The sequence below is a fragment of the Ceratotherium simum genome, chromosome 37 (genome assembly GCF_057802395.1).
Source record: "Ceratotherium simum simum isolate JZ-2026a chromosome 37, ASM5780239v1, whole genome shotgun sequence".
NCBI classification, from domain to species: domain Eukaryota; kingdom Metazoa; phylum Chordata; class Mammalia; order Perissodactyla; family Rhinocerotidae; genus Ceratotherium; species Ceratotherium simum.
Window position 1 is genome coordinate 4,044,497 of NC_141936.1, and position 10,467 is coordinate 4,054,963.

A 10,467-nucleotide genomic window follows, 5' to 3' on the forward strand; every position below is an offset into this window, starting at 1 on the left:
CAGGGAGGCGCTGGTGCCCGTTGGAAGCAGTCGGAGGCGCTGGAAGAGCTTGGAGACCTTCGGCAGGTGCCCCACGGTCGGCGGCGCTCGCAGGCATTTGGAGGCGCCGAAGCCTTAGCCACGCCTCCCGCTCCGTCCCCACCCCGCCCGAGGCGAGCCGCGGAACCTCCTGGGAGATGTAGTTCTCACCCTTCGACTTCCCTTTCCCCGAGGCCGCTGCAGGCCGAGCCGGGACTGCGACTCCCAGAGGCCTCCCCGGTCCGGAGGTCCCTCCCCCGGCCGCAACGCGGTCAGAACCCGGTGCCCAACGGAGTCCAACGGCGCGCAAGGGACTCGCTCCGTAAGTTAAGGTGCTCTGCGGCCGGCCGAGGCAGGGCTGCGGACTCGCCAACACGTCGGGGACGGGGAGGGAGCGATGGAGGCGCCGGCGCCGGCACCTCGGGCCCCGCATTTCATGCGTGAGGAATGCGTGAGGAAGTGACGGCGAGCGGGCGCCCGGCCAGCCGGGCAGTCGTGTGCGCCGGCTGCAGTCCAGGGCCGCTGACCCCCTCGGGTCCCAGGCGCTCTGGACGCGCAGCCGAAGTGCAGCCAAAGCCAACAGCGACGGGTGTCGAGGGAGGAGGCGGCGGTTGAGGCTGTGAGCGGAGGCGGGTTTCGCCAGGAGGGAGCACGAGCCGCACTGACCGCGGCGAGACCACGCCTCGGCTCTGCTCGGCGTCCTTCTACAGGAGCGATGAGCACCTGTTTTGGGATGGCACCAGACTGACCCCACCCCTGCTGTCGTGGAACCTGCATGCTCTAAAAATGAGCGAGAGCCCACAGAGAGCCACAGGCCTCCGCCAACTGCCCAGAGGTAGAGAAAGGCATTGCTTGGAAGAGAGTAGCCAGGGAAGCCCTGGGCTTATTAATGTCAGTCCTTGGGTTTAAATGAATCTGGACGGAGGAGGCATAACGTTTTACACCCGTGACCCAGAGCCCTTCCAGCTCCTCGTGGGAACTGCCAGGCCGTTCGCCCTTCCATCCTCACGTAGAAATATCGCCCTCCCTTGAGGGTGTGTGCTTTGGCCGTCCCTGTCCTGCTTCCACTTGCCATGCACTCCCTCGGCCGTCAACGGATGACAGTTAGGGTACTGCCTTCCTCTCCCAGATCCTGCCCCACCTTAACCTGGGGCAGTCTCGTATGTTCCCTTAGACAGCTAAGTCAAGAACCATCCCGTGGACCTTGTCACTCCTCACAGTTGAACCTGCTCCAAAACCTCACGCTCATACCTTCTGTCTTGTCCACTGGATCCCAGGAAACTGGTTTAGACCTCATTGAGGTCTCCTGGTTATTGCCCTAGCGTTTCCTTCACAGTTGCGTGTCTTGAAAATAGTCTCCATTCTCATTTTGTTCATTTCCTCACCTGCTTGCTTGTCACAAAATTTCAATATGGCCCACATTTCCCACCATTCTACTGAAAACTTCCAGCAGACTCCGATGAAGTCCTAATTGCCAATAGACTCGTCAGTTTTCATCTTACCTAAATGTTGCAGCATTTGCCACTAACCTAATGTCAGTAACCTCGTGCTTCTTAAAACACTGGTCTCTGTCCTGGAAGTTTTCTTGCTTCCTCTTCAATCGTTCCTTCCCGGATTCTAGACAGGGCTCTCCTCCTCAGCCTACCCTTTAAATATTGCTGTGTCCTACATTTCTTTCCCTGGCCCTCTTATCTCTAGACTACAATCTGTATGATCTCCATGGCTTTGCCTACTGTGTCACTGACTCTGAAAACGACTTCCAGCCCAGTCCTCTCTGGAGCTCTAGTTGAATTTATGCAAATAGGTTGAATGAATGAATGAGTTTGCGTCTTATACCTCGTCTCTTTCCCTCTGTCCCTGCTGCTACATTCTTGGTTCAGGTTCTTATCTCTCACCTGGAGAATGGTAGTGGTCATTAAGAAAACTCTCTACATCTAGTATTACCTCCTGAACTTCAGTCCTTCGAAAGCCCAACACTCTGCAGGTTAGCAGATTTGCAAATGAGCAAAGTTACCGACCCCGTGGGTCAACTCAGAACTTCCCAGCTTTGCCTTTCAGCACCCCTCCTGTTCACATCCCCTCGCCAGGTGTTTGTCTTGCTGCCCCACTGACGCACTTCTCTGCCCTCTGCTTGCCTTCCAGGTTGGCTCGGATACCACCTGTGTGAAGACTTTCCTGGTCACTCCTGGTTTTATGCCATTTCCAAGGTTTCTCTTTCGTTCTCTGATGGTATATTTCAGACAAGGTTTATTTATTCATTCTACAATATTTATTGAATGCCTGCTCTTTGTCTAGCATTGTTCTTGCTGTTGATAAAGGTTTCTCCTCAAGCTTACACTGCAATGAGGGAAACAGACAATAAATATATGATATGGCAGGCGGTGTTTACATGCCAAGAAGAAAAGTAAATCAGGTCCAGGGGACAGAGTGATGGTGTGGAAGCAGGGTATAGATTTAGGTAAGTTGGTCAGAGACCTTTTTCTTTGCATCTTCATCCTCTCCTGCTCTCCTCTTTGCCCATTCCTCATCTCACAGTCTCCGTCTCTTCCTCTCTCTCTGGTCTCCCTTTCTCTTTCTTCTCTGCCTCCTTCCTTCTCTCTTTTCCTTGTGTTTCCTCTCGTCCCCTTTCCCCTCGTCCTCCATCCCACCTTCTTTGGGCTTTCCGCCTCTACCCTCTGCTCTTGCCTTGCCTTCTCTTTCTCTAGCCTGCCCCTGCCTCAGCCTCCCTCCCAGAGGGGAGTGGGCCGCCGCCCGTGGCCGCCTCGTGCCCCACTCTCTGGCAGTGGGTGTGGGGGGGACAGTCCAGCTCCTGCAGGGCAGGTAACCCTCCCTTTCCCTCCGCAGCAGGCTCTGAATTCCTCATTTACTCGGGCAGTACCGTGACTGCCATGTTCACCACACTGAAGGAGCTGCGGGGGCACCGAGGAAGTGCACCCAGTGTTTGCCACAGTAAGTCCGCGGGGAGTCAGGCTGCCCACGTGGGGTGGCGGGCTGGGAGTGGATGGGCAGGATGCTCCTCTTTCCTCTGTTTCTTCCTCCACTGCCCACAGACAGCCCCCTCTGGTCTTGCCTTTGGTAGATAGAAAGTGCCACCCAGTCCACATTGCTGAGGACCAGTGCAGGGGAGGAGTCTTTAGTTAGCGGGGACTTCAGATTCAGTAAAGGACCATAGACTTGGTTGGGGATGCTGGGACAAAGTCAGGAGGGAGAAGCACCATTTGCACAGGAACTGTCCCATGGGATATATATGGGAATATCATAGTTACAGGGCAGGCAGTGAGCCCAGACCCCAGTTCTCGAAGGGTCTGGTGAGAGTTCCTCATAAACCCTGAGACTCTCAAAGGAGCCTGGCTGTTAGCTGGTTCCTCATCCAGAAGCCCCTCCAGGTCCTTTGGGCACTGAGCTCTTGGCTTTTTGTCCTCAGGCTTTGCCTTAAGACCCAGTCTGTACCAAGGCCCTGCATCCCTGGACTTCCCAGAGCCTTGGCTGTCCCTCTGTGCTCTATGAGTGCAGCCCGGGTGTGGGCTACCTCCCCTGGGCTCCGAACGAGCCCTGAGACACGGGCAGAGGGGAGGGGGCAGGCTGCACACTCTGCTTTAGGGAAGCTGAGAACAAATCCCTGGGGGCAGCTGCGTACCCTATAACCAGGAGGAGTTCCAGCAGGAAATTTTGCCACCTCCTGGGGGAGCAGGGCCTCTGCCTTCAGGAGAATGTAATTTCAGGAGAAGCAGATGTTTCCTGGTTGTTAATGTATAAGAAACAAAGGCTGTGAGAGGAGAACGATACATAGGGCTGGGAGGTTGAGGAAAAGGTGCGGTGACCTCTGACAGGCACGCTCTTGAAGGAGGGCTTCCTGGAGGAGGTGGGATGTGTGCCCTAACAGGTGGAGGTAGGACGGTGAGCAGAGGAGGAAGATTTGCCTTTCAGACCCCAGAGGTCACCATACTCCCAATTTTGACTTGAGAATTTCCTGTGGGAATCTGCAATCCCTGAAATGAAGGAGTCCACCATACATGGGTGGGAAAACCAGGAGGATCTGACAGGGCCGGAGTAAAGCACAGGGGGCCTTCCCTGGGAGGGGATCAGCCCTGGAGAGGGTGCTGCCTCTGGGGCTTCACTGTACTTGTCTCCCCTCCTTTCCCGCAGGGTGTGGAGCCTGCGCTCATGCGGGCATCGCACCTGCACTGGATCTTGCTCTTGCACAGCTTCCTGGGGAGCAGCTTCCTGGCAGTCGGAGCTGGAAGGATGATCAGCCTCCATGCGGTCCAGCGATGCTCCTGGCCCTCCCTGAGCTTTGGGGGGGCTAGTCCCGGCATCCCCCACAAGGGTGTGCAGAGTCAGGGCTGGCAGGAGCTGATCACTCCAGACTCTGTACCCTGTAGAAGAAAAATCACAAAAGTAGATCATGAGAAAGTTATCTATTGCCCTGTAACAAATTACCCCACAATTGAGCAGCTTAAAACAAATATTTATTATCTCACACTTTCTGTGGGTCAGCACAGAATCCAGGCACGGCTTAGCTCGGTGCTTCTGCCTCAAGGTATCTTATAAGGCTGCAGTCAAGAGTGTCAGCTGGGCTGTGGCCTCATCTGGAGGCTCCACAGAGAGAGGAGCCACATCCACGCTCACTCACGTAGCTGTTGGCAGGATTCAGTTCCTCGTGGGCTATTAGACTGAAGGCCTTGTTCTTTTTTGCTTTTTGGCCAAAAGCCTCACTCAGTTCTTTGCCACATGGGCCTCTCCTTAGGGCCGCTCCCACCATGGCAGGTGGCTTCCATCTGATGGAGCAAGCAAGATGGAAGGCAGTCTTTTGTAACCTCGTTTCAGAAGTGGCGTCTTGTCACTTTTGCCGTATTCATGGCCCACACTCCAGGGGAGGGGATCCCAGAGGGTGTACATATCAGGAGAGTGGGGATCACGGAGGGCCATGTAAGGGTGCCTGCCACAACCCACTAGCTGCCACTCTGTCTGCTCTTCCTGCCGTCCCCTAGCCCTCCCGGCGTGGATCTCACCAGAGACGGTGATGCCCGTCAGTGTGTCGTTAACGCGGTGAGATGCACTGAGAGTTAAATGCAGTGACAGAGGGGCACTCCTTAGAGAAGTGCTCTGTCTACACCCGTCCCTGTTGAAGCCTTTCCAAGGCATCTGATTGTTTGTAATTCCCATTTCCTGAGTGACATAGAGCATCTTTTTTTTTTTTTTTTTTTTTACAGTGTGCACACGAGCTGTCCATTCATTTTATATCCTAGTTGTAGGTCCTTCTAGTTCTTCTATGTGGGATGCCACCTCAGCATGGCTTGATGAGCAGTGAGTAGGTCCGTGCCCAGGATCTGAACCCGCGAACCCTGGGCAGCCAAAGCGGAGTGCACAAACTTAACTCCTACACCACTAGGCCGGTCCCTAGAGCATCTTTTCTTAAGCTTACAAGTTATTTGTCTTTTCCTCAGAGTCAGGTTGGGCCCCCAATCTATTTATACATCCAGAGGCCCCTGATGGTGCCATCTCGGGAGTGGAGGAATGCTAAGGAAAGCCCGAGAAGGAAGCGTAGGCACAGCTCTGCCCTGGTGCCCTTGCATGTATCCACAGAAGCCACACAGACAAGGCTTGAACCATAGCTGACCCTAAGTCTTGGTCCTGAATCTATGTGTCGTGGTCCTCCTGGAACACGAGAGTGTGGGAGGAGCTGCTTCAAGGCCGTGTCCACTCACCTCTCTGTCTTTCCCGGAGGCCGTCCTGACTCAGTTTCACAGGGCCTCCAGGTTCTGACGAGGCCTGAGGCCGTAGGAGAGCTTAACTCCAGTGGGGCAGCGGCTCCTCAGAAACAGGGTGTCCGGTCATTCATGTTGCAGTTATCTGGTCACTTACGGTGTCACCCTGTGCAAGGGCCATGGGGAGCTGGCGCCTTTGGCTGCTCTTCCTTTCATACTCTGTGTAACTAATAAACTGAATCTAAAAAGGGCTCATGATTTCTTTACCAGCAAATCTGTCAGCCTTGGCCTGCCTATGCCCCACAGAATGGAAGGAAATGAGAGGAGGTGGGGGAAGAGGCAGGAAGGTTCCAGGCCCGGGCCTGCCCTGTTTTGGGAGCCTACTGCATATCGCCCCTTGCCCAGTGCCAAATTCTTCCTGCCCCTTCTTCCCTCCAAGGCTTGATCCAGCCACCTTGCGGTTTGCCCACCTCTCTCTCAGGAACTTGTACCCAGATGTGTCCCAGTCCTGCCACCTGGGGAGACTCAGGTGAGCGGGAGTTCTTCCCTGGACCGGGCCAGCTCTCAGAAGGACCAGCGTTTGAAGCACAGTCTAGAGGACTAGAGCTCCCTCCTCTTTTCCCCAACAGTTTATTATGGAAATTTGCAAACATACAGCAAGGTGGAATGAATTTTACACTACACATCTGTATACCCACCACCAATTGTACCATTCCTATTTTACTAAACTTGATCACTTTATTATATCTAGGCAACCCTCCATTAACCCATTTTATTTTTGATGCATTCAGAGGAAATTATAGCCTTAAGTATGCTTTCCCCTAAACATTTCAGCATGCACATCATTAACTAGAATTCATTATCCACAGTCTTTCTGTGGATGTAAAACTTACAATGAAATGCCCTGCTTATAAATGAACATTTCCTGAATTTTGACAAATGTGTGCAGGCATACCTCATCTTATTGCGATTCACTTTAGTACATCCCTGGTCACAAGCATTTTTTATGTCAGTATCTTTTTCCAACCTCTAATTTCATAAGCTAGACCTAGAAAGTTTTTTCTTTAATTTCAATAAAGTCGATACAACTTATGACGTTATTCTTAATGTGAGCAGACTCATAGTCTGACACTTGTTCACAATGGGCTACATCTGGTGTACAATCAAAAAGTAAGCAAAAGTATCTGCTTCCTTTATTCTTGATAGTATTTCAGATCTAACAGGATTTGCTTGTGGCATTATACATTTGTTTTGAATTTTATTAGACACATGGACTTCCGATAATTTCTCGTAACTCTCAATGATGTAAATTATTTTTTGCTCAATGGGTAACATCTAAAATCACTCAAAACATTCTGCCATTTTTGTTTCTCTGATCTTATCCTCTTCTGCAAAGCATCATCTATTAAACTATCAGTTTGAATATTTAAAAAAAAACACTTCCATTTTAAAGAAGCATAATGAAACATCAAATTTTCGTGGTCACAAATTTGTTTAAATTTTTCTAATCCTTGAAATCTTTTTTTGAGTTGCAAAATTTGATTCTGTAATGTTACTGTGGAAAAGTATGCATGAAAAAGACAATTTTTGGAATAAATGAGCCAATCACAATGAATTCACAGGCCATTAGAACATTTAAAAAACAAGTCTTTAGAAAAATCTTTAGTCATCATGTGAAATGGATTCTCAAAATCTATGTCTTGCTCTTTGTCAGATCTCTGTTCTCTTAAAATTGTTTTTATCACAAAGGAGCAGCTGCAATGGAGAATTATTAATGTATCTCAAATGGCATCTTCTTGCTTTGGCTCACACTCATATTCACTAGTTTCTGAAATATCTAATATTTCTCTTCATTTTCTGAAGAAGAATCTTTAACTCTGAATTTGATGGTAATATGTCTATATAAGTTCTGTAAAATCTATATAAGTTCTAATAATGTCAATGTTAAGGGACTCTCAGTTTAGCTGGAATACTGTTTTTCTAGCCAAACTTGTAATTGTCCCATATAATTTTGATCCATATCTGAATATATTTTCCTTCTTTTCCTGAATATTGCATCACTTGCCTTTTTAGATACCTTATTTGTCTAAAAAATCTTAGTACACATTTAAAATGTATTTAGTAATGTAATAATTATAGCAAATATACTATATTTAATTTAAATTAACTTTATATGAATTATAATATTTAACAAGTAGGTGTACATAACATTTTTTAGTGAAAATATAGAAATCAATCGCTGATGGGAATGAAAAATGGTATAGTCACTGTGGAAAACAGTTTGATGGTTCTTCAGAAAGCTACACAGATGAGGCCGGCCCCATGGCCTAGTGGTTAAATTCGGCGCGCTCTGCTTCAGTGGCCCAGGTTAAGATCCCGGGCGCAGACCTACACCACTTTGTGGCCATGCTCTGGCAGTGACCCACATACAAAATAGAGGAAGATTGGCACAGATGTTAGCTCAGAGTGAATCTTCCACAAGCAAAAAGAAGGACTGGCAATAGATATTAGCCTATTCCTCAGCAAAAGAAAAAAAAAAAAAGCTACACAGAATTACCACATGACCCACGGATTCCACTCCTAGATATACCCAAACGAATTGAAAATAGTGACTCAGATGATTGTACACCAATGTTCATACAAGTGTTTTTCACAATAGCCAAAAGGTGGAAACAACTCAAGTGTCCATCAACAGATGTATGTTTAAACAAAATGTGGTCTATCCATACAATGGAATATTATTCAGCCATAAAAAGGGATGAAGTTTTGATATATGCTACAACATGGATGAATCCTGAGAACATTTTGCTAGGTGAAATAAGCCAAATACAACAAATAGTGTATGATTCCACTTACATGAGGTGCTTAGAATAGGCAAATTCATAGAAACAAAGTAGAACAGAGGTTTCCAGGATCCAGAAGAAGGGAGTGATAGAGTGATATTAATGGGTACACAGTTTCTCTTTGGGATAATGAAAAGTTCTGGAAATAGATAGTGATATTGATTGCACAATACTGTGAATGTGCTTAATGCCTCTGAATTGTACACTTAAAAATGGCTAAAATGGGGGGCCAGCCCAGTGGCATAGTGGTTAAGTTTGCACGCTCTGCTTCAGCAGCCCGGGGTTCGCAGGTTCAGATCCTGAGCGCAGACCAACACACCACTTGTCAAGCCATGCTGTGGCGGTGTCCCATATAAAGTAGAGGAAGATGGGCACGGATGTTAGCTCAGGGCCACTCTCCCTCAGCAAAAAGAGGAAGATTGGCAACGGATGTCAGGGCTAATCTTCCTCACACACACTCAAAAAAAATGGCTAAAATGGTAAATTTTCTGTCATATATATTTTACTTTAATAAAAAAATAAACTAAGGAGAGTATCGACTAAGTTGGACATAAATGTGCCCTATGACCCAGTAATTCCATGCCTGGACATATCCCGACAGAAATGAGTACCAGTGTACAGGAATGTTCCTAGCAGCACTATCTGTAAGAGGCCCAGACTGGATACAGCTCAGCTGTTCATCAATGCGAGAATACATACATAAAGCGGTTTTGTACATCAAACAAAAAAGTATTATGAGAGGGAATGAACTACGACTATTAACAATATGGATGAATCTCACCAACATAACGTTGAGCAAAAGAAGTCAGAGTTAGAAGAGCACATTCTAGATGATTCTGTTTATATAAAGTTCAAACCCAGGCAAAACGAATCTGTGGCATAGTGCTACCCTTGAGGGGTTGTGACTGGAAGTGGCTTCTGGGGTACATGAAAGGTTCTGTGTTTTGATCTGGATCCCAGTTAATGGATGAGTTCACTTTGTAAAAATTCATCAAGCTCTACTCTTAGGATTTGTGTACTTTCCTATAAGCATGGTTTTGTTTCAACAAAAAAAGTTTACTAAAAAAAATACAGAAATTGATCATTACAAATAGCAGAAAATGATGTACCTGGTGGAAAGAAAGCAGTAAAACAATTGTTTTACATAAAAAGTGAATAACAGTGAACTATTTATCACTATCTTATGTGAATAAAGTATTAAATTTTCCTGGTAAATTTATTTTCCTGGTTAAAAAATTTCATAAAATGTTTGATCAAGTCTCAGTTGTGACAAGTCAAATATATTCATAAATAAAATTTGTATTGCTACCTAAGTACCTGTGATGGGGGTCCAGGACAGCTTTTTGAGGAAGTGACCTTTGAGCTGAATTTGGGGGCTGAGCTGGTGGCAGCCACTTCAAGAGCAGAAGGAAGTTGTTCCAATCAGAGGGACCTGCAAACACCCGGGGTTGAGGTCCAAACAGCCCGGTGTATCCTGGAGAAAGAAAGGTGGCCGGGGCGGAGCCACAGTCAAGGGTGGGCTGCATGAGGCTGGCTGGAGATACCTACCTGAGGTGAGATCATGGAGGGCCTCATAAGCATGGCGAGGAGTTTGGGTTTTCTTCTAAGTAAAGGGGAAGCAACTGAAAGACATAAAGAGCAGGGGAGGGCAATGGGCCGCGTTATGTTTTTAAAAGATCTCTCTCCTTTCCTGGAAAATCAACTGTAGGAGGGCAAGCATCTAACAGAGAGGATGCAGTCTCATTTGTCTAGGAAAGAAATAACGGGGCTTGGTCCGGGATCGCAGTGGCGGAAATGGGACGTGGAAGAGTCTTGGAAGTAGAACAGGCAAGACCTACTACTGGATGGGATGTCTGGGATAAGGGAAAGTAGGAGTCCAGGGTGAGACCTATAGTTAT

The 10,467-nt window shown here is 48.0% G+C and overlaps 1 long non-coding RNA gene across 2 annotated transcripts; it reads left to right on the forward strand.

Annotated features, from left to right (window-relative positions):
- The first annotated feature begins 293 nt into the window (after positions 1–293).
- On the forward strand, positions 294–7,776 carry LOC147912285 (uncharacterized). Of its 2 annotated transcripts, none has more exons than XR_015550065.1 (4): positions 294–340; positions 2,161–2,476; positions 2,863–2,967; positions 4,165–7,776. It is a non-coding gene; the product is annotated as an uncharacterized LOC147912285 (long non-coding RNA). The 2 variants fall into 2 exon arrangements; XR_015550066.1 differs by lacking the exon at positions 294–340 and adding an exon at positions 385–853.
- The last annotated feature ends 2,691 nt before the right edge of the window (positions 7,777–10,467 follow it).